Source organism: Scyliorhinus torazame, chromosome 21 (assembly GCF_047496885.1).
Source record: "Scyliorhinus torazame isolate Kashiwa2021f chromosome 21, sScyTor2.1, whole genome shotgun sequence".
Taxonomy (NCBI): domain Eukaryota; kingdom Metazoa; phylum Chordata; class Chondrichthyes; order Carcharhiniformes; family Scyliorhinidae; genus Scyliorhinus; species Scyliorhinus torazame.
In genome coordinates, this window is record NC_092727.1 from 7,811,592 (window position 1) to 7,834,985 (window position 23,394).

The 23,394-nt window shown below is 49.8% G+C and overlaps 1 protein-coding gene and 1 long non-coding RNA gene across 3 annotated transcripts in view; one reads left to right on the plus strand and one right to left on the minus strand.

Moving 5' to 3' along the window:
* The window catches only part of LOC140398135 (interleukin-18-like), a 76,127-nt gene that overhangs the window by 47,324 nt on the left and 5,409 nt on the right, over positions 1-23,394 (minus strand). The window lies entirely within an intron of this gene.
* LOC140398136 (uncharacterized) overlaps positions 1-23,394 on the plus strand; it is a 56,662-nt gene that overhangs the window by 28,305 nt on the left and 4,963 nt on the right. Inside the window, exons 2-3 of the long non-coding RNA XR_011937423.1 lie at positions 8,694-8,811; positions 21,556-21,673. This is a non-coding gene — a long non-coding RNA (uncharacterized lncRNA). The remainder of the gene's footprint in view (positions 1-8,693; positions 8,812-21,555; positions 21,674-23,394) is intronic.

The following is a 23,394-nucleotide window of genomic DNA, read 5'->3' on the forward strand; positions in this document are numbered from 1 at the left end:
TGATCTTTTTGAATGGAGGAGCAGTTCCTGTGGTCTTAAATATGTAATACCTATGAGTAGTTTTGATGGTGCGTGTGTTTGGAAATGAGGGTAACATTATTCACTTATTCAGATGTTTATCAGTGAGATTAGAAGGTAGGAATGGTTGTGTTTTGATTTTTTTGATTCATCCCTCCTGTAAATCCATCTGTCTGAGTCCAATGTGCTGTTTGTATTTTCAATCACGCTGCCACCTCGGGGGGGGTTGATGGTCCTTGTCACTTTTATCTGTAGCGTTTGCACCCTGTGTGGCCTGAAACCGGGTTTCCGGATAGAATCGGATACAATCCCATGGCTGCTGACTCTCTGTCCAAGATAATCAAAGGTGTTCAGCAGCACTTCCCTCAACATTCAAGGTTTGCGTATTTTTATTTTCCGCACGGCACCTTTGACCCCCCCCCCCCAGCACTGACACTGAAACAATCAGAGGCAGGCGTTTCAGGAACGATATTAGGAAATGGTATATAACACAAAAGACAATGGAGGTTTGGAATTCTCCCCCACAAACGGCAATAGATGTTCGATCAATTGTTCATTTTAAAGCTGAGATTGATCGATTTTGCTAACCAATGGTATTAAGTGATGATGGACCATCAATTCACACGAGTCGAGTTGTGGAAGAGAACAGTGGTTTTAATAAGCTAAGACGCATGCCAGCCTGCTGCTGCTCCCGCACTGAGAGCTGGCCGCAGGTCTGCCAATTATATACCTCCCCCGAGGGGCGGAGCCAACAGAAGCATCAACACAACAACAGTAAGTAACAGTGAATATATATACAGTGGTGGATAACAGTAGGACGAATAACGGTAAATATATATACAGTAGCAATACGTGATTCACGTCCAACGGAGGTGAAGTGGACTCACAGGTTGAGTCTGACGGGAGCCTTGATCTTCCGCCGTGATCGCCTCAGCCCCGGCTGCGGTGTGGGCACGGGTGTCGGGACCTTTGACTCCGGGAGCGTGTTGTCTGCAACTTCATCGTGATGTGCTGACGGAGAGTGAGAAGGTGTAGGGGCGGGGACAGTGGTAACGCCCCCAGGGAGGGCTTGTCGGTGCCAAGTCCCGCCACATTCGAGTGATGGTGATAGGCGGTGTAGGGGTGGGTGCGTTGGTGATGGTTGCTGGGGAACCTGCGGGTGCCAAATCCCGGAGGGAGACTGTGTCCTGCCGTCCGTTGCGGTGTGCCACGTATGCATACTGAGGGTTGGCGTGAAGGAGCTGAACCCTCTCGACCAGGGGGTCGGACATATGGCTCCTCACGTGCCTCTGAGGAGGACAGGCCATGGTGTTGTCAGCCAGGACGAAAGCGAGACCCCGGAGATGGACTTCCTGGGGAAGACAAACAAACGTTCGTGAGGAGTCTCGTTAGTGGCGGTGCACAGAAGCGACCGGATGGAGTGGAGCGCATTGGGAAGGATCTCCTGCCAGCGGGAGACTGGGAGACGTCTAGACTGTAGGGCAAGTAGGACGGCCTTACAGACCGTCGCGCTCTCCCTCTCCACCTGCCCATTTCCCCGGGGTCGTCCTGCTCGAAGCGATGCCCTTACTAAGCAGGAACTGACGGAGCTCATCGCTCATAAAAGAGAAGCCCCGATCACTGTGGATGTAGGTGGGGAAACCAAACAAGGTGACGATGCTGTGTAGGGCCTTGATGACAGTGGCCGAGGTCATGGCGGGGCAGGGGATGGCAAAGGGAAAACAGGAGTACTCGTCAACGATGTTGAGGAAGTACACGTTACAGTCAGTGGAGGGGAGGGGCCCTTTGAAATCGACACTGAGGAGTTCAAAGGGGCGGGAGGCCTTCCACCAGGTGAGCCCTGTCTGGCTGATAGAAGTGCTGCTTGCACTCCGCGCAGACTTGGCAGTCCCCGGTCATGGTCCTCAGTAGTGTAGGGCAGGTTGCGGGCCTTGATGAAATGGAGAAGGCGGGTGACCCCTGGATGACAGAGGCCATTGTGGATGGCCCGAAGTTGATCTTGTTGCGCGCTGGCGCATGTACTGCGGGACAGGGCACCTGGGGGCTCATTGAGTTTCCCAGCACGACACAAGATATCGTAGTTAAAGGTGGAGAGTTCGATCCTCCACTCAAGATCTTGTTGTTCTTGATCTTGCCCCGCTGTGTGTTATTGAACATGAAGGCAACCGACCGTTGGTCAGTGAGGAGAGTGAATCTCTTGCCGGCCAGGTAATGCCACCAATGTCGCACGGCTTCCACAATGGCTTGAGCTTCCTTCTCGACAGAGGAGTGGCGAATCTCGGAGGCATGGAGGGTACGGGACAAGAAAGCCACGGGCCTTCCTGGTTGAGGGTAGCGGCCAGGGCAAAGTCCGACGCATCGCTCTCCACCTGGAACGGAATGGACTCGTCCACAGCATGCATCGTGGCCTTGGCAATGTCTGTCTTGATGCGGTCGAAGGCCAAGTGGGCCTCAGCCATCCACGTGGATGGTGGATTTGATAAGTGGGTGGGCCTCGTCCGCATAATTGGGGACCCGCAGGGCTTAGTAGGAAAAGAACCCCAGGCATCTCTTCAGGGCCTTGGGGCAGTGGGGGAGGGGGAATTGCGATCGGGGTCGGGCCCTAAGACTCCGTTTTCCACAACGTAGCCAAGGATGGCTAGTTGGGGTGTGCGGAAACACATTTCTCCTTGTTATAGGTCAAATTAAGGAGTTGGGAGGTGTGGAGGAATTTCTTAAGGTTAACGTCGTGGTCCTGCTGATAATGGCCGCAGATGGTGACAATATCCAAATACGGGAACGTGGCCTGCAGCCCGTACTGGTCAACTATTCGGTCCATCGTTCGTTGGAAGACCGAGACCCCATTGGTGACGCCGAAGGGGACCCTGAGGAAGTGGTAGAGGCGGCCATCTGCCTCAAAGGCAGTGCAGTGGCGGTCCTCCGGGCAGATAGGGAGCTGGTGGTACGCGGACTTCAAGTCTACCGTGGAGAAGACTCAGTAGTGCACAATCTGGTTGACCATGTCAGATATACGGGGAAGAGGGTACGCATCGAGTTGCGTGTACCGGTTGATCGTCTGACTGTAGTCGGCGACCATCCGGTTCTTCTCCCCGGTCCTGACATCCACCACTTGGGCTGTCCAGGGGCTGTTACTGGCCTCAATGATCCCTTTCCGCAAGAGTCGCTGGACCTCCAACCTGGTAAATGCCTTGTCCTGAGCACTGTATCGTCTTCCCCTGGTGGCGACGGGCTTACAGTCGGGGGTGAGGTTCGCAAAGAGCGAGGGAGGGGCGACCTTAAGGGTCGCAAGGCTACAGACGGTGAGAGGGGGCAGGGGTCCACCGAACTTCAAGGTCAGGCTTCGGAGGTTACACTGGAAATCCAGTCCTAATAAGAGGGGAGCGCAGAGATGGGAGAGGCCGTAAAGTTTAAAGTTGGCGTACTCGACGCCCTGTATCACAAGGTTTGCGACACAGTACCCCCGGATCTGCACGGAATATGATCCCGAAGCAAGGGAGATTGTTTGGGACACGGGGAAAATCCGGAGGGAGCAGCGCCTTATCGTATCCGGATGGACAAAGCTATCCATGCTCCCAGAGTCGAAGAGGCAGGACGTCTCATTCCCATTCACCCGGACGGCCATCACAGAGTTCTTGAGGTGATGGGGCCGGGACTGGTCGAGTGTAACAGAGCCGAGCTGCGGATGACTGGTCCGGTCGGCGGTAGTGGGTTGGTCCCAAAATGGCGGCCTCAATCAGTCGCACGTGACGGGCGGCGTCCAAGATGGCGGCCCCCACAGGTCGCACGTGGTGGGCGGTGTTAAAGATGGCAGACAAAATGGCGGCCCCCACGGGCTGCACGAGGTGGGTGATGCGTCAGAAGGGGGCGGTACCGGCAGGCACGATGCCACACTGCGGGATCTGTGAGCTTCAGGTCGGGCCTGGCAGGCTTTCGATTTGGGAACCTTAGGTCGGACCAGGCAGACTTTGGCAAAATGCCGCTTCTTACCGCATTCGTTGCAGGTCTCGTTCCGAGCTGGACAACGCTGCCTGGGGTGCTGGCCCTGGCTGCAGAAGTAGCAGAACGGCCCCCCCCGGAGTTGGCGGGCAGCCGTGCGGCACAGGCATGGGACACGCCCGGGTCGGGTGATGTCCGCGCCTCCGACGTCCACGCGTGGTCAGGCGTGAAGGCATCCAAACTCTGGAATGCTACCTCTAACAAGGTAGATAGCTGTACCGTGTCTTTGCGGTCGAGGGCACCCCTTTTGAGCGGTCGTTGCCGGATATAACTGGACCAGTGCAGTAGATAACGGGGAGCCAATGTATGTGGTATATCTGGATTTCCAGAAAGCTTTTGACAAGGTGCCACACAAAAGGTTGCTGCATAAACTAAAGATGCATGGCATTGAGGGTAAAGTGGTCGCATGGGTAGAGGATTGGTTAACTAACAGAAAGCAGAGAGTGGGGATAAATGGGTGTTTCTCTGGTTGGCAACCTGTAACTAGTAGGGTCCCTCAAGGATCAGTGTTGGGCCCGCAGTTGTTCACAATTTACATAGATGATTTGGAGTTGGGGACCAAGTGCAATGTGGCAAAGTTTGCAGACGACACTAAGATGAGTCGTAAAGCAAAAAGTGCAGAGGATACCGGAAGTCTGCAGAAGGATTTGGATAGGTTAGGTGAATGGGCTAGGGTCTGGCAGATGGAATTCAATGTTGCCAAGTGTGAGGCTATCCATTTTGGGAGGAATAACAGCAGAATGGATTATTATTTAAACGGTAAGATGTTAAAACATGCTGCTGTGCAGAGGGACCTGGGTGTGCTGGTGCACAAGTCACAAAAAGTTGGTGTGCAGGTGCAACAGGTGATTAAGAAGGCTAATCGAGTTTTGTCTTTCATTGCTAGAGGGATGGAGTTCAAGACTAGGGAGATTATGCTGCAATTGTATAAGGTGTTGGTGAGGCCACATCTGGAGTATTGTGTTCAGTTTTGGTCTCCTTACCTGAGAAAGGACATATTGGCACTGGAGGGAGTGCAGAGGAGATTCACTAGGTTGATCCCAGAGTTGAGGGGATTAGATTATGACGAGAGGTTGAGTAGACTGGGACTGTACTCATTGGAGTTTAGAATGATGCGGGGGGGATCTTATTGAAACATATAAAATTATGAAGGGAATAGATAGGATAGATGCGGGCAGGTTGTTTCCACTGGTCAGGGAAAGCAGAACTAGGGGGCATAGCCTCAAAACAAGGGGAAGTAGAATTAGGACCCAGTTTAGGAGGAACTTCTTCACCCAAAGGGTTGTGAATCTCTGGAATTCTTTGCCCAGTGAAGCAGTTGAGGCTCCTTCTTTAAACGTTTTTAAGAAAAAGATAGATACCTTTCTAAAGAATAAAGGGATTCGGGGATATGGTATACGGGCCGGAGAGTGGAGCTGAGTCCACAAAGATCAGCCATGATCTCATTGAATGGCGGAGCAGGCTCGAGGGGCCAGATGGTCTACTCCTGTTCCTAGTTCTTATGTTCTTAAGTATGCCAGCCTGCTGCTGCTCCCGCACTGAGAGCTGGCCACAGGTCTGCCAATTATATACCTCCCCCGAGGGGCGGAGCCATAGGCGGAGCCAACAGAAGCATCAACACAACAACAGTAAGTAACAGTGAATAAGAACAACAGTGAACATATATACAGTGGTGGATAACAGTAGGACGAATAAAGGTAAATATATATATAGTAGCAATACGTGGTTCACCACAAGTGACAAATGGAAAATGTGGGTAACTGGAGTTAGGTCACAGATCAGATATGGTCTCATTGAAAAGTGGAACAGGCTCCAGACAGAGACTAATTTTATTTTTCACTTATTGTGACATGGGATGTGGCTCATTTAGATTTGCTATGCCGGATTCCCCCAGCCTTCCCAACAAGGCCTCGAACAAGCGCCAGTTAGTACTGGCCCACATAGATGTGGCGGAACCTGGGGGCGTTTCCCTGGCCACCGGATGCTCGGGGACAATGCGGGTGGCTCCCTAACTCTCTGTTGGCACTGCTAGCCTGGCACCTTGGCACTGCCATCTTAGCCAGGGTACTGACAGAGTGCTAGACAGGCAGTGCGGGGGATGCTCAGGTGCCTGGGTGACACTGCCAAGGGTGGAGCATGAGGGGGGCCATGTCCATGAAAGGGGGGACAAGGCGCATTATGAAGGATGGGGGTGAAGGTCTGGTAGGAAGGGGCCTCATTAAGATTGGGGGCTAGTAGTCGGGATCCTGAAAGGGGGCGGCCCGAGAGAGGGGGTGGGGAGGCCTGCAAAGGGGGGGCCGTCAGTGACCCCATAGCAGGGTGTCCTGACTTGGGGTGGGGTGCGGGGTAATGCCCATGTGTGTGGAGAGTGACATTGTTAACGGTTGGCAGGTGTGGGATCCCTCAAACTCACTTACAGATCAGGACACCCTTTCACAATGGCGGCCCGGTCTCTGGGGAGGCAGCCTGGCCAACGGGTTCAGCTCCCCAGTGATGCATAAATTTCTGAGGGCGCAATCCTACGGCCACACTGCTCCCGAAAAGCAGCTCGCCGTGGCGCAGTGTGGCCTTTGAAAGCCAGGAGACCCCTCTCCCGGGATCTACCCGGCTCGCAACACCTCGTGAGATTCAACGCCATCTCGCGAAACGTGATGTGAATCCCACTCACCATAGGAGGGATCACCTTTTGGCAAATCTGCATATCAGGGCGAGGCAGTAAGCTTCACTCTAATGTGCAGGTTCCCAAGGTACCTGAGGCTTTGGAATTCAATCCCTTTGCCGAGACCTCGGGCGAGTGCCGTTTGATACTAGTCCGCACAAAGGGATACCAGACGGAACGGCACTCATGGGGATCTCCAGGGGTTCGGAGGCCCCCAGCTACATGCCCTTTGGACAGGGTGGCGCCCTGGCACTGCTGATGCCAGCCTGGCACCTTGGCACTGCTAAGGTGCCCAGGTGGCATTGCCAAGGTGCCAGGTTGGCTCTGCCAAGCTGACATTTTTTGTGCGCCCGCGATCGAGCCGGGGTTGCTCGGCGTGGGTAGCCCCTCCCATATTGCGTTTGGGCTGGGAGGGAGGGTGGGGATTCTTTTCTGGGCCTCAGAGATTGGGACGCCATTTATAAATGGCACCTCGATCTCTTGCTACAATTGCGAGTACTGGCAAGTGAAACTCCTCATTGTAAAAAATGGTGCTATGTGCAGCCTTGGCTGTGCGTTCCCTGTTCAGGCTCCTTATTCAACACGAGTCGCCTTGAATCGTTGCATGTTTTTTTGGCACTGCGAGTGCTGGGAAACAGGTGGCTAAATGCAGTCGCTCGGGGACTTTGTTCCCTTTGACAAACTCCCCAAGGCCCAAAAGGAAGTGTGGCTGAATAGCGGTGTGGATCTCATCCAAAAAGCCGGCGAGAACCACCCTTACAAACTCACCCAAAGTGACACTTCAAAATCTTTTGGTTGAATTCTACCCTTGGGCTACAAAAAGCAGTTTGGGTCTCCAGTTCCTTGGATTCCCACAGCAGTGTGAAGCAGAGTTTCAGAGGTAGAATGGGACACCTGTTATTAAAGCGACAGCAGTTTTGGCTTGGATAATATTACTGGAATTTTAGAGTTAAACATCAATAAGGGAGTGTTGCCTGGAAGATGTTTACTTGTGGGCCTGATCAGGCAGGGAGTCTTTTGGGGAACATTTTGTAATGTTAACAGTGTAACTGTAATTTTAAATGTTTAAGTTTTCCTTTCTTCCTTTACTATATCTTTTAATTTTCAAAATCCTGAAAGTGTTACTGGACTTCTTGCAGCAGAGATGTTATGGGCCAGGGTTTAGAGAACCCCAAAGTGTATCATGGAGTTCACCTGATCCACAACGTTTAATATATTGTGGTATGGGGAGCACACGGCCCACTATACAGGTGTGGTACAGCAGAAATTGAAAAGTTTTTTTTAAAACAAGACAATGTTTATTCTATGAACTCAAGTTAACCTTTTTAAAACAAACAGTGAATATCTTAGCAACCATAATTCAAGGATAACCCCCAAAGAATACAACACTAAGTAACCTGTATGCTGTCCTTTTACACCCAAAAGACTTCACAAATCTTTAAACAGAAGCACATCAGAGTTTACATTCAATACTGAAAACATTTATAATTCTGAATTCACCAAATGATTAAGAGATAGTCCTTCATGGCAGAGAGCTCAACAGTACAGCTGCTTTGTCTGACTTCAGCTGCAACACACTGAAAAACGAAACCAAAAAGACAGACACACCCAAGCTTTTCTCAAAGTGGAACTAAAAGCAGAACCAGAGCTCAGCTCCACCCACACTCTGACATCGCTGCAGTAACATGAGCAGCTAACCATTTCTTAAAGCGACATTCTCATGACAGAGATCAAAACCTTTTCTTCTTGTTATCAGAATGCAAAACAAAAAATATGATCCGTGAGCCAAGTTTTACTCTGGGCTTTGGTTTATTCCGCAATTAGCATGTGCTATGGCCATACCACTGCTCTTTGAATGTAGCTCCATATAGACTGGGAGTTTACTGGGTTTACCCACTGAATGCTTATTTTGTTAACAAAGAAAAGTAAAAATCACAGAATGCACGCACCCACCTTCCACCCTGAGCATCTTGTCATAAGGGAACTAACTAACAGGTGATGTATCTGCTTTCACATTCAGGGAAGTGATTAAACAATATTACGAATACATCGGGAAGAACGTCAGCCAGGAATTCTCCGACGATGGATTGCAGATGGTCAGTAGGATATGTGGCCTCGTCCACAAGATACAAAGCCAGGTATGTGACAACACAAGAAAAGTAGAAAAACATCAAACCATATATTCCTCTTTGCAATTTGCAGAGAAAATGCTCTTTGTGGTGGGCTGTGATTTAATAGAGGAAATAAGGAGAAACCGATTCTACTGGTAGGAGAGTCGGTAACCAGAGGAGACACAATTCAGGGTGTTGAGAAAAGAAGCAGAGGGAGAGCTGGGAAGGTTTTTCTTGAAGCACGGGAAATTATTATGATCTGGGATGTGCTGCCTGAAAGGACAATGTAAGCAGATTCAGTCTTGACATTTCAAATAGAATTGGATACATACTTGGAGTGAAGTATTTGAAGAGCTGTGAGCACAGAGCAGGGTGATGCGATTAATTGAATAGAATCTTTCAAAGAGTTCGCTTAGACATGATGGGCTGAATGGCATCCTTTCTGTGCTTATTATTCTAACTAGATTGTGGTATGGGGAGCACACGGCCCACTCTACAGGCGTGGTGCAGCAGAAATCTAAAAGTATTTTTTAAAGCAAAACAATGTTTATTCTATGAACTTAGTTAACCTTTTTAAAACATACAGTGAACATCTTTGCAACCATCAATTTAAATACAACCCCCAAATAATTCAACACTCTAAGTAATTCTTAAACTTTCCTTTTAACATCCATAAGACAAAAACCCTTTCTACAGAAGCACATCAGGTTTAAATTCTCTTCTGAGAGCAGTTATCACTTTGAATTCACCAAATGATCTAGAGATAGTCTTTAGATGGCAGAGAAATCAAAATTACACCTTCTTTGGCTGGCTGCAGCTCCAACACTAAAACAAAACTAAAAAAACACAGACACACCCAAGCTTTTCTTCAAAGCGAAACTAAAAAGCAGAGCCAGAGCTCAGCTCCACCCACACTCTGACATCACTGCAGCCACTTGAGCAGCCAAACATTTCTTAAAGTAACATTCCCATGACACTTGTAAACCACACAGGTCAGATGCTGCTAGACATGAACTGAGCACAGATCTTCGCTGAGATCAAGTTGGGACAATAAACTTTGTCTCCAGGCAATCGAGATCATAAACACCCTTGCGGAATAGGGATAGGTTATTCGCCACATTGAGTCTGTGCCAGTCCTTTTGAAAAGCAATCCAGTTAGTCCAACTCCTCCTGCTGTCCCAAGAGTGCGGGGTAGGCTTGTTAGGCGAATTAGGCTTTTCATGTCCATCAGCGTTTGTGAGATTGGGGTGTAAACATGAGGTTGCAAATTGTAATCTTGAGGTCATCCAAACCTCTGCTGCGCCAAACCCTGTTCCACTATCACCCCTGTGCTCACTGACCTACCTTGGCTCCTGGTCAAGCAGCATTGTGATTTAAAAATTCTTATTCTCGCTTCCAAATCCTTCCGTGGCCTTGTCCCTCCCTATCTCTGTAATCTCCGATCGCTCTCCAAGATATCTGCACCCCCTGTTTTAATAATTGTACCATTGGCTGCCTGCATTCTGAACTGTGAAATTTCTTCTCTAAACATCTGTGTCTCTCTCTCACCTCCTTTAAGACACTCCTGAAAATCTATCTCTTTCACCAACTTTTGATCACATCCTATTGTCTCCTTATGTGATCAGTGGTGTATTCTAACTGATCACACTTCTGTGAAGCTGCTTCACTGAGTTAAAGGATGCTGCATATTTTAAAATAGAGCGTCGCTGTTAAGATCAGAATTGATTTCTCATTCCTAATTGCCTTTCAACTAATAATAATCTTTATCGTCACAAGGAGGCTTCCAATAACACTGCAATGAAGTTACTGTGAAAAGCCCCTAGTCGCCACACTCCGGCGCCTGTTCGGGTACACGGAGGGAGAATTCAGAATGTCCAAATTACCTAACAGCACGTCTTTCGGGACTCGTGGGAGGAATCCGGAGCACCCGGAGGAACCCACATAGACACGGGGAGAACATGCTGACTCCGTACAGACAGTGACCCAAGCCGGGAATCGAACCCGGGTCCCTGGTGCTGTGAAGCAACGATGCTAACCACTGTGCTACCGTGCCGCCCATTCTGAGTAGCTTGCTAGTTAAGAGTCAGCCACTTTGCTATGGATCTGGAATCACGTGTAGGCTAAACCTTCCCTAAAGGGCATTAGTGAATGCAATGGGTTTTCACCAACAACCAACAATACGTTCATGGTCACCATCATTGTAGATTGAATTCAAATTCCACCAGCTCCGTGGTGGGTTTGAACCCATGTCCCCATGACATTAACCTGGCATCTGGATTACCAGTCCACTGACATTACCACAATGCCATCTAAATGCAAGTTATTCTTTGATGTTTGTACGACACCAAATAATGCCTGATCCAGGACCTGCCCATTTACCCATTTTCACTGTTTACTTGGGTAAATACTGAATTGTTTTGATGGTGAGTGTGTTTGGAAGTGAGGGACAGATTATTCACTTATATCAATGAGATAGAAGTTAGCGTAAGAGGTCTTGCAACACCAGGTTAAAGTTCAACACGTTTATTTGGAATCACTACCTTTCGGAGCATTGCTCCTTCATCAGGTGAGGTTAGAAGGTAGGAATGGTTGTGTTTTGATTTTTTGATTCATCCCTCCTGTAAATCCATCTGTCTGAGTCCAATGTGCTGTTTGTATTTTCAATCACGCTGCCACCTCGGGGGGGTTGCTGGTCTTTGTCACTTTTACCTGTAGCGTTTGCACCCTGTGTGGCCTGAAACCGGGTTTCCGGATAGAATCGGATACAGTCCCATGGCTGCTGACTCTCTGTCCAAGATAATCGAAGGTGTTCAGCAGCACTTCCCTCAACATTCAAGGTTTGCGTATTTTTATTTTTCGCACGACATCTTTGACCCCCCCCCCCCAGCACTGACACTGATGAGAAACAATTAGAGGCAGGAGTTTCCGGAATGATATTAGGAAATGTTATAGAACACAAAGGACGATGGAAGTTTGGAATTCTCCTCCACAAACGGCAACAGATGTTGGATCAATTATTCATTTTAAAGCTGAGATTGATCGATGTTTGTTAACCAATGGTTAGATCAGAGATGAGCGATGATCTCACTGAACAGTGCGACAGACTCGAGGGGCTGAATGGTTCAAACTCTGACTCCTCAGGGGTATCCTTAAAGCCCAGTTAACACAGCCTGGATTATTGCTTCTGTTCCTTCCCCGATTATTCTGGTTTTCTTCCTAGTTCAGTTAAAGCAAGCAGCTTTGATGTTTGCAAAAGAAAATTAGATGAGTTAAGACAGAAAAAGGAAATAAAAAAATATCCTGGACATGAAGTAGTTGGAGGGAGAAGACTTGTGCAGAGAACACGCAACAGCACAGACTGGTCGGGCCAAATGGGCTTTAAATGTCTGTGTAATTCTCCGTTACCTGTGAAGTATCTCAGAGTTTTCTTGCTTTCAACAGTAACAACTTGTGTTTATCAACCCCTTTAACCTAGTCAACAAAGTTAACGTCGCACTTCACACTGCTAATTATCAGACCAGTTTGACTCCTGAGCACATAAAGAGATGTTGGGTCAGGTGACCTAAACCTTGGTCAAAGAGGTAGGTGTTAAAGAGCATCTTAAAGGAGGAGAGAGAGCTGAAGAGGTTTGGGGAAGGAATTCCAGAGCTTGAGCCCTCTGCAGCTCAAGGAGCGATTAAATTCGGGAACATGCAAGAAGACTAACCATTGTTGGAGTGCAGCGATCATGGAAGGTGACAGGGAGAGGGAGGGAGGATTTGAAAACTGGAAAGAGTATTTTAGAATCAAAGCGTTTCTGGACAGCAGTCAGTGAGCGCACGGGAGGAGATGGGTTCCAGTTAAGGTAGCCAGAGGTTTGGATAATGGCACTGAAGAAATTAGAAAGGAGTGGGCTGAGAGGATTGAGAATGACAGTTTTCGGAGCTGCTTCCTCACTGGGCGATAGTCCTCAAGTTGGAGCATTGAGATCAGTTGATACCTGCAGCGTGAGACATTGACAAATTATTGGAGAGTTGGAGATAAATTGACGAGGTGGCACGTTTGGAAGGTAGTGTGGGGTTCAGCTTTTCCTGCAATTGTGTTCTTCTTTCAGACACTTGGTGCATCTGGCGTTGTAGCTCTGTCCTTGATGCCTGTACCGTTAGTCCATGAGACATAGAAGCAGAAGTAGGCCATTCGGCCCATCAAGTACGCACCGCCATTCAATGACTGATCTGACATGATAATCCTCAACTCCACTTTCCCGCCTTATCCCCATAACCCTCGATTCCCTCACTGATTAAAAATCTGTCTGTCTGAACCTTGAACATACTGTACGACCCGGCCTCGACAGCTCTCTGCGGTAAAGAATTCCACAGATTCACTACCCTCTGAGAGAAGAAATTTCTCCTCGCTGTCTGAAATGGGCGACCCCTTACTCTGGGATTGAGACCTTTTGCCGAGACACCCCCAAGGGGAAACAACGTCTCCGCATCTTTTTAAAAATTCATTTACGGGGTGTGTGTGTCGCTGATTAGGCCAGCTTTTATTGCCCATCCCAAGTTGCCTTTCAGAAGGCGCCTTCTTGAACCTCTGCAATCCTTGATGTGTAGGTACATCCACTGTGCTGGTAGGGAGGGAGTTCCAGGATGTTGTCCCAGCAACAGTGAAGGAGCAGCAATCTACCTCCAAGTCAGGTTGGTTAGCGACTGGGAGGGGAACCTCCAGGTGGTGGTGTTCCGAGGTAGCTGCTGTTCTTGTCCTTCTAACTGGTTGTGGGTTTGGAAGGTGCTGTCTAAGAAACCTTGGTGAGTTACTGCTGTGCATCCTGTAGATGGTACACGGCTGCTACTTTTCGTCGCTGGTGGAGGGTTTGAATGTTTGTGGAAGGAGGAGCAGTCAAGCGGACCACTTTGCCCTGGATGGTGTCGAGCGTCTTGTTGGAGCTGCACTCATCCAGGCAAGTGGAGAGGATTCCATTACCCTCCCTACTTGTACCTTGTAGATGGTGGGTAGGGTTTGGGGGGATCAGGAGGTGAGTTACTCGCCTTTGGATTCCTAGCCTTTGACCTGCCCTGGTAGCCACAGAAGCTCCTCCTCACATCTGTCTTAAATGGGTGACCCGTATTCTGAGATTATGCCCTCTGGTCCTAAACATCCTCTCATCATCGACCCTGTCAAGCCCCCTGAGAATCCTATATATATCTCAATAAGGTCACCTCTCATTCTTCTAAACTCCAATGACTACAGGCCAGAGTTGGACTTAAACTTTTGGGGGCCCGCATTCTCCCTCTTTGTGGAGGCCCCATGTCACCCCCCACCCCCTGGTGGCATGCTGTCCCATCCTCAATGACATTGAGCCCTGCCCCAAAGATGCCGAACCCTGCCACCGTGCTCTGACCACAGTGGCTTCTGGCAACAATTTTTGTGAAAGCTTTGATGCCGATGGATGATCAAGGCAAGCCGAGTGTCACAAATGTCACCGCAATGTCTGACCCCCAAAAGTTCAACATGCAAACGCAAAAAGAAGAAAGAAGATGTTGGTTGCTACCCAGCCCTCTCAGCCCTGCCTGGCTGGCCTCTGGCTCTTGTTAAGTCACCCTGATTCCCCGAGACACAACACCAGCCCTTGTCTGGCCTTCTTCACATCTCCCGACTGCTGCTCTACTCACCTCAGCTCTTGCTCGGGTGGCCGGGCGTCACCGTGTATGCTCCTGGCTGCCTGGCTGCTGGCTCTCTGGCCTGGTGGCCTCTCTTCTTTTTGGTTGGTTGGGCGGTTATCAGGTCGATCGGTCAGTTGGTCGGTTATCAGGTCAGTTGGTCAGTTATTTGGTTGGTTGGTTATCCGATTGGTTGGTTAGTCAGTTGGTTGGTTATCCGGTTGGATGGTTTTCCTGTTGGTTGGTTATCCGGTTGGATGGTTATCTGGGTGGTTGGTTATCCGGATGGTTGGTTGGTTTTCCTGTTGGTTGGTTATCCGGTTGGTTGGTTATCCAGTTGGTTGGTTATCCTACTACCAGCCAGGGCCTCCTCCTCACCTCACCGAAGGTTTTGCAGGCACGCACCCAGAGGTTAGGTCGCCAACTCACTCTTGCCTCAGGCTAGCCCGCCAGACCGAATGTCAGAAACCTGGCTGTTGCTTTGCACCTTTACTGAAATGGAAGTTCAGAAATTCCACACCAATTCAGGAGATCCGTGTGTGAACTGCCCGAAGTCTCCACCACCTCTCAACGTCTGGCAAACTGTTGTCCCGCACCAAGTCCAGCGGCCCCCTCTTATTGGTTGGGGCCCTGTGCTGCAGCGCTGTGTGTTTTGTGATGAATATCGCACTGACCATAGAAGGTTTTGTAAGGATCAGGATTTAAAACTGATGCACAGTGAATCTAAGCCAAGTAGAATAAAATCATTATAGCAGACATGTCTTTTAGAATCCTTTAGACACAGTGAAGAAGAAAGACTTGCCACTCACCCTCAGAATAATTAAAGTTGTTTCGGACAAAGGGCCGAAGTAAAAGATCCTTGGTTTGACAGAACATAAATCCCTTTCAATTACCTCACTGCAGTTGTAGCTGCAAACCAAATGAGGAAGGCTAGATCAGAGATAACGAATAGAACAAATTAAGCGATCTTCTATCTAACTATAACGTTTTGACATATTGTGGAGATGCCGGCGTTGGACTGGGGTGACATAGTTTTGACATATGAGATAGCACCACTTGTAATAGTAACTTTCTGACCAATTCTATATTTAAAATTTTGACATACAAGAAATAAACAAAACATGGGGGCGGCATGTGGCCCAGTGGTTAGCACTGGGACTGCGGCGCTGAGGACCCGGGTTTGAATCCCGGCCCTGAGTCACTGTCCGTGTGGAGTTTGCACATTCTCCCCCTGTCTGCGTGGGTTTTTCCCCCACAACCCAAAGTTGTGCAGGTTAGTTGGATTGGCTACACTTAAATGCCCCTTAATAAAAAAGCACTTTAATAAATCTCTTGATTATAGAGGTAGTAGACAAATTGGGCTATTCACAAATAGAAATAAATATGTATAAAAAGCGGCAGGTTCGACAGAGCGAGCACTCCCTCTCTCCTGCAAGGGGAGTGCTGTCAAGATGTTCTCTTCCCAGCTTGTCTCGTCGAAACAAGGCTTTTGAAACTTTTTGCGAGTATGTTTTTATTACTAATGTTTTGAAATAGAGGTAATTTTCGGATTTCCATGTTTAAATACGCATTTCTCTCAATGAAGATAAGCTGTTAGCAGAAAGCAAAGGACTCTGAGCAGATTCCTACTTCTAAACTCTGTGGGCTGGATTCTCCCCCCCCCCCCCCCCCCCCCCCCCCCCCCGCCGCGCCACACTTAACTGTTTAAGCAGCGGAGGTAATCTCCCTCTAGCGAGAGTTGATTCTGTGTCTTGCAGGAAAGTAGTTTTCTTTCCTCTGGTGGCTTAGTCAGACATAGAGTTGTCAGATTAATCATTCGGGCCTGGGAATCCCTAAGCTGGTGACAGCGTCATTGAAAGTCCGCCTCTGGTACAGGCCCAATCTACTCAACCTCTCCTCCGACGAAAACCCCTTCATAACTGGAATCAACCTAGTGAACCTTCTCTGGACTGCTTCCAATGCCAGTATAGCTTTCCTTAGATAAGGGGACTTTTGTAAGGGTCACGAAGAATCCAGCACGAGTGTAAGGATACAAAGTAATAACATTTATTTACTATAACATATATACATAACAGTAGCAGTAACTTCCCTTGCTACATACTCCTTCCTCCTGGTTCCTGAACTGGCCAGCTTATTTATACTAGGAGTTTACTAGTGGTTTCTCCGCCCCCCTCATTGGGGAAGCTCATACTCCCACAGGATTGTGGGATAGTCATTAGTCCCCAGCCAATGGTAAGTAGGCAGGTTATAACATCCCTCCCCCCCCAAAGTCCAAGGAATCCACCGAAGACCCTGGCGAAGGAAAGCGTCGGACTCGTTTGGCCGCAGGCCGGACGCCATTTGCACGCGGCGCTGGATCAGGCGGCGTGTAACGAGACGGAGACAGGTGTTTCCGTGATGAACGGCGCGGTTGTACATCCATGGCCCGTGGACCCGAGGATTCCCCCTCTGATGCATCCTGTGTCTCCATCTCGGAGTCAGAGTCTGCTGCCTCCGTCATGTCAGCGTCTCTATCTCCATTCGGTCCCGTAACGACCTGCACAGGCTTCGAGTGAGGCACCAGTGGAAGATTGTGAGAACGACCTTCCCTTGTCTCTGGTCTCTGCGGCTGTTGAAATGAGCTCCGGGGGCGGGGAATCTTTTGAGGGGATGATCTTCTGGACCGGACGTGGTCTACATGTTTTCGCTGGAGACGACCCTGGGCTTGCACTTGGTAAGATATAGGGCGCGTTTGGCGAAAGATTACACCAGGAACCCATTGGGCACCACCAGCAAAATTCCGAACGAATACTGGGTCACCGGGCGCAAACTGCCGAATCGGACGATGCCGAGAAAATCCCTGTCCCTGCCGTTCTTGTGTGCAACGTACTTTTGCGCCAATGTCCGGGAAAACTATACTAAGGCGGGTGCAAAGTCTCCGGCCCAATAGGAATTCTGCGGGAGCTACCCCAGTCACTGCATGGGGGGTGGTCCTGTACATAAACAAAAAGCGAGCCAGTCTCGTGTCCATTGATCCGGAAGACTGCTTCTTTAGGCCTCTTTTGAATGTCTGCACTGCGTGCTCTGCCAACCCATTTGAAGCCGGGTGGTAAGGGGCAGTGCGGATATGGCGGATGCCGTTCATCTTTGTGAACCTAGCAAACTCCTCACTTGTGAATGGAGTGCCATTATCCGTGACCAGCACCTCGGGGAGGCCATGTGTACTAAACGATAAACGCATCTTTTCAATTGTTGCGCAGGACGTTGTCCCCTGCACCTTATGCACCTCTAGCCATTTGGACTGGGCGTCAATTAGTAGAAGGAACATGGATCCTTGAAAAGGGCCTGTGAAATCTGCATGCAAGCGTGCCCAAGGCCGCCCTGGCCATTCCCAGTGATGTAGGGGATGCCGGCGGAAGCTTCTGATGCTCCTGGCAAATGGAGCAGTTTTGGGCCACCTTCTCAATGTCGGTGTCGAGGCCTGGCCACCAGACATAACTCCGGGCCAACGTTTTCATTTGTCACGCCTGGATGCCCATTGTGCAAATCTGATAGTATCAGCTCCTGGCCTTTTTCCGGGACAATCACACGCGTCCCCCACAAGAGGATGCCGTCTTCCACGCTGAATTCTGACAGCTTGGAGGAAAATGCCCGCAACTCGCCTGGGAGCTGTCTATGCTGCCCACCATACAGGAATATGTGCGGAACCTTTGACAGGACTGGCTCCGTCTGGGTCCACTCACGGATCTGTGATGCCGTGACAGGCAAGGTGTCCATAAAATTTAGGGTTGCAACCACCTCACCGGTCGTGGGGGTCGACATGGGGCCGGTCGATAAAGGCAATCTGCTCAGTGCGTCGGCATTTGCTATCTGCGTACCTGGTTTGTGCTCCAGTGAATACTCGTATGCAGCAAGCAACAAAGCCCAGCGCTGGATCCGTGCAGAAGCAATGGGCGGTATTGGCTTATCCTCTCTGAAAAGTCCCAGCAGGGGCTTATGATCAGTCACGATAGTGAAGTGGCGGCCGTACACGTACTGGTGGAAGTGTTTCACCGCAAAAACCACTGCCAGGCCCTCCTTCTCGATCTGCGCGTACTTTTTCTCCGCTGCAGTCAATGTGCGGGAGGCGAAAGCTATCGGTCGCTCGGCCCCGTTCTCCACCTTGTGGGACAGGACGGCCCCAATACCATACGGGGATGCATCACACGTGACGAGCAAAGGGTTTCCAGGATCATAGTGGGTTAGTAACCCAGACAACGACAATTGTTGCTTTACCCGCCGGAAAGCGGTTTCTTGCGGCTGACCCCAAACCCAGGTGTGATTTTTCTTTAGCAGAAGGTGCAAAGGGGCCAGCGTAGTTGCCAGATTGGGGAGGAACTTCCCGTAATAGTTTACGAGACCGAGAAAAGAACGAAGATGCGAAGTGTCAGTCGGGGTGGGGGCATGTTGAATTGCACGCACCTTCTCTGCGACGGGGTGCAGACCTTCGCGGTCCACCCGATAACCTAGGTAGTCTACTTCCTTTGCCTGAAATACACACGTTGTGCGACGTAAACGGACTCCAGCCTCCGAAAGGCGTCTAAGGACAGCCTCCAAATTTTCCAAATGTTCTTGCTCCGACGTCCCTGTAATCAAAACGTCATCTAGGTAGACAGCCACACGTGGTAAACCTCTCCAAATGCCCTCCATAACACGTTGAAAAATTGCGCAGGCAGAGGATACTCCAAAGGGCAACCGTGTATATTCATACAGGCCCCGGTGTGTATTAATCGTTACATATGGTCGGGAGGCAGGGTCCAGCTCCAACTGCAGGTAGGCGTGACTCATATCTAATTTTGTGAACGAGAGTCCACCTGCAAGTTTCGCGTAGAGATCCACTATGCGAGGCATTGGATATCGGTCGAGTCGGGAAACTGTATTCACTGTAAGTTTATAGTCGCCACACAAGCGAACTGTGGCATCTGGCTTCATTACAGGTACAATTGGTGCTGCCCAGTCAGCAAAACGGACGGGCCTGATAATACCCAAACTCTCCAAACGAGTGAGCTTCCCTTCTACCTTCTTGAGCAAGGCGTAAGGCACTGGGCGCGCCCGGAAATAGCGCAGCGTGGCTCCTGGTTTAACTTGGATACGGGCTACGGCCCCTTTTATTTTCCCCAAACCAGGCTGGAATACATCTGGGTATCGTCCTAGCACCTCAGTCAACCCTTCAGAAACTGTTTGGAGGATGTGCTGCCATTGCAACCGCAAATGGCGCAACCAGTCCCGACCTAACAGGCTGGGCCCATGGCCGCGCACCACGATAAGTGGGAAACGCCCCTCCTGGCGTCCATAGACAACAGGGGTCATTGTAGTTCCTGCAATGTCCAGTGGTTCCCCCGTGTAGGTGGCCAACCTGGCCTGTGAGTCGGTTAATGTAAGGATCTGTATACCCTGCTTGATGCGGTCGAATGTCCTCTGGGCAATCACGGAGACCGCTGCGCCAGTATCCAACTCCATCTCAAGTGGGTGGCCATTGACCCGTACTGTCACCTTAATGGGGGCCACACAGGGAGCTGCCACACAATGCAGCTGCAGGCAGTCGTCCTCCGTCTCCACGTCCTCAGGAGTAGTCGCCGCAGGTTCATCCACGTGGAAGGTACGGCCTCTGGGCTGGTCCCAGTTACGGCCCCTGGGCTGGTCCCAGTTTCGGTCGGAACGACGGCGCCTCTGGCGTCCCCAGGACCGCCGTCTGCGACGGGGTCGGCGCCTACAAGTCTGACACGGACATGGCTCCTCATCCATTGGCTCTGGAGAAGGCTTCCTTCGGGGACGAATGTCCGATGGCCACTGGCGTCGGTCCGGACGTTGCCTCGCCCAAGGTACCGCAGGAGTGTGGGGGGACGTTTTCGGACGGAAGGGGTTGCGCCCAAGGCATGCACTTCCATTCCCTATAGCTCCTGTACTCCTCGCTCTGCGCTCTCTCGGGACAAGACTATTTGAATGGCCTGTTGAAAAGTCAATGTCGGCTCCGCTAACAACTTTCTCTGGGTGGCTGCATTGTTAATACCGCAAACCAAACGGTCGCATAACATTTCTGACAAGGTCTCACCATAGTCACAGTATTCCGCAATCCTGCGTAGCCTGGATAGAAAATCGGCAAGGGATTCTCCAGGGGTCCTCTCAGCGGTATTAAACCGGTAACGCTGGACTATCGTGGACGGGGTTGGGTTAAAATGCTGCCCCACTATATTCACAAGTTCATCAAACGTTTTGGTGTCCGGCGCAGCTGGGTACGTAAGGCTCCTAATCACCCCAAACGTATGCGGGCCGCAGGCGGTGAGCAATATGACCACCTGGCGCTCGTTTTCGGTGATATTGTTTGCCCGGAAATAGTAATGCATCCGTTGTGTGTACTGGTTCCAGCTTTCCAGCGCAGCATCAAAAACATCCAAACGTCCGGTCAGAGGCATGGTATAATAGAAAACAACTTCCAACCTGCATCCAACAAAAATCCAGGGAGGTGGCTTCAGCAGTGTAGACAGCTATCCACTTTAACCCTCGTCGCCAGTTTTGTAAGGGCCACGAAGAAACCAGCACGAGTTTAAGGATACAAAGTAATAACATTTATTTACTATAACAGTAGCAGTAAATTCCCTTGCTACATACTCCTTCCTCCTGGTTCCTGAACTGGCCAGCTTATTTATACTAGGAGTTTACTAGTGGTTTCTCCGCCCCCCTCATTGGGGAAGCTCATACTCCCACAGGATTGTGGGATAGTCATTAGTCCCCAGCCAATGGTAAGTAGGCAGGTTATAACAGGGACCCAAACCGTTCACAGTATTCCAGCTGTGGTCAAACTGGGTCCTTGTCTAGGTACAGCAGGATGTCCCTATTTATCTACTCTATTCCCTTTGAAATGAAGGCCAACGTTCTATTTGCCTTACCAATTACCTGCTGAACTTGCTTGATAGATTTTTGAGATTTATGCACGCGGACCCTCAACTTTTGAGTGTAGCTCCCCGTGGATTGGGGATTCACTGCATTTACAAATCTGCGCAACCAAGAAACCAAACCACCACTTTCACAAACCCACCCCCTCCAGGTACCCCCTCCCCAAACCGAGCAGCTTGCCTTGCGTGAATTAACTAACGGGCGACCTGTCTGCTTTCAGGAAAGTGATTCTAAAATATTACGAATATGTCGAGAACAGCTTCAGCCAGGAATTCTCCGATGATGGACTGGAGATGGTCAGCAGGATATGTGGCCTCGTCCACAAGATACAAGGGCAGGTATGTGCAACATAGGAAAAGTAGAAAAGCATCAAACTGTTAATATTCCTTTGAACAGTTTATAGAGATGGGCGGGGTTTTGAGAAAGGAAATCAGGAGAGAATGTTTGCGCTGGCAGGAAGTTGGCTAACCAGGTGAGCCAGAGTTAAGATAATTGGCAAAAGAATCGAGAGGTGACGAGGAGAATGTTTTTTTTATGCAGCGATTATTTATTATCTGACCCGGGAGGGCGAGGGAAGCAGATTCAGCAATAAGTTTCAAAAGGTCAATTGGATAAACACTCAAAGGGGAAGGGGAACAATTGACGAGACCACGGGGAAAGGGCAGGGGAGTGGATCTGGTTGGTTAGAATCTTTTGAAGAATCCGCACTAGCACAAATCAGTGGATGGTCCATCATTATCAAGTTGCTACTTGTGGGATCCTGCTGTGCGCACACTTGGCAGCTGTGTTTCCTACGTTACAACAGTGACTGCACTTCAAAAGGATTTCATTGACTGTGAATCACCTTGGGACGGGTATGGAAGGCGCTGTATAAATGCAAATTATTTCCGCCATCAAATATTCAGCTTGTTTCCACCTGCTTGACTCGTTCTTTGGGTGGGGGGGAAGGGGGGGGGGGTCTCAGGGCTGGTAAACCACAGATCAGGAAGGAGTGTTCAGGGTGTGACTGCACTCCCAAGGGTGAATAGGGGGTTGAGGATAGTGAAGCCAAGAGGAATTTCCTTCAGTTAAGGAATTCTGTCAGTAGATGGAGCTGGTGCATGTTCTATCCCCCTCGTTTTGCTGCGGCGAGGAATAGAAAGCTGCTACAAAGTGCAAGTTCCAATCCTGGATCATTGCCTTACCTTCAGCTTTCCCCTCTGTTATGTTTATTTTCCATGCTATTTAAAGGAAACCCTGTATTTCTGGAGGCGGTACCGCAGTTTGGAATGTGAGTGTTGGCTTTGGGATTGTAACCATGATCCTTCACCTGCTGTCGGCTGGTCGCCCCCTTGCGCTTTGACCTTTGACTTCAGGGAAGGTTAATCACAACAGTAGCCTGCCCCAGCTTGCAGGCCTGTCAGCTGTGGATGAAGGCCGATCTCGCCAGCAACAACAACCTGCATTTATATAAAACCTTTTTGATGCAGTAAAATGTCCCAACGCACTTTGCGATCAAACTAAATAGAACACCGAGCCAGAAAGAGATATTGGGGCTCGTGAGCAAAGGTTTGGTCAAATAGTTTGGTTTTAAGGACCATCTTTTTTAAAAAAATATTTAAAAGTGCCCAATTCTTTTTTTTTTCCAATTAAGGGGCAATTTAGTGTGGCCAATCCACCTACCCTGCACATCTTTGGGTTGTGGGGATGAGACCCACGCAGACAGGGGGAGAATGTGCAAACTCCACACGGACAGTGACCCGGGGCCGGGATCGAACCCGGGTCTTTGGCAGTGCTAACCCCTGCGCCGCCGTGCCACCCCTTTAAGGACCATCTTAAAGGAAGGGAGAGAGGTTTAGCATCTCGGAAGCTGACGACATCGCCACCAATGGTGGAGGGAAGGAAATTTAAGATTCTCAACAGGTGCGAGAACCAGAGGAGTGCCGACGTCTTGGAGGATTGTAGGGCTGGAGGAGGCTACAGATATAGAGAGGGATACGGCCATAGGGCAGCACAGTGCTTAGCACTGTTGCTTCAAAGCCCCAGGGTCCCAGGTTCGATTCCCGACTTGGGTCACTGT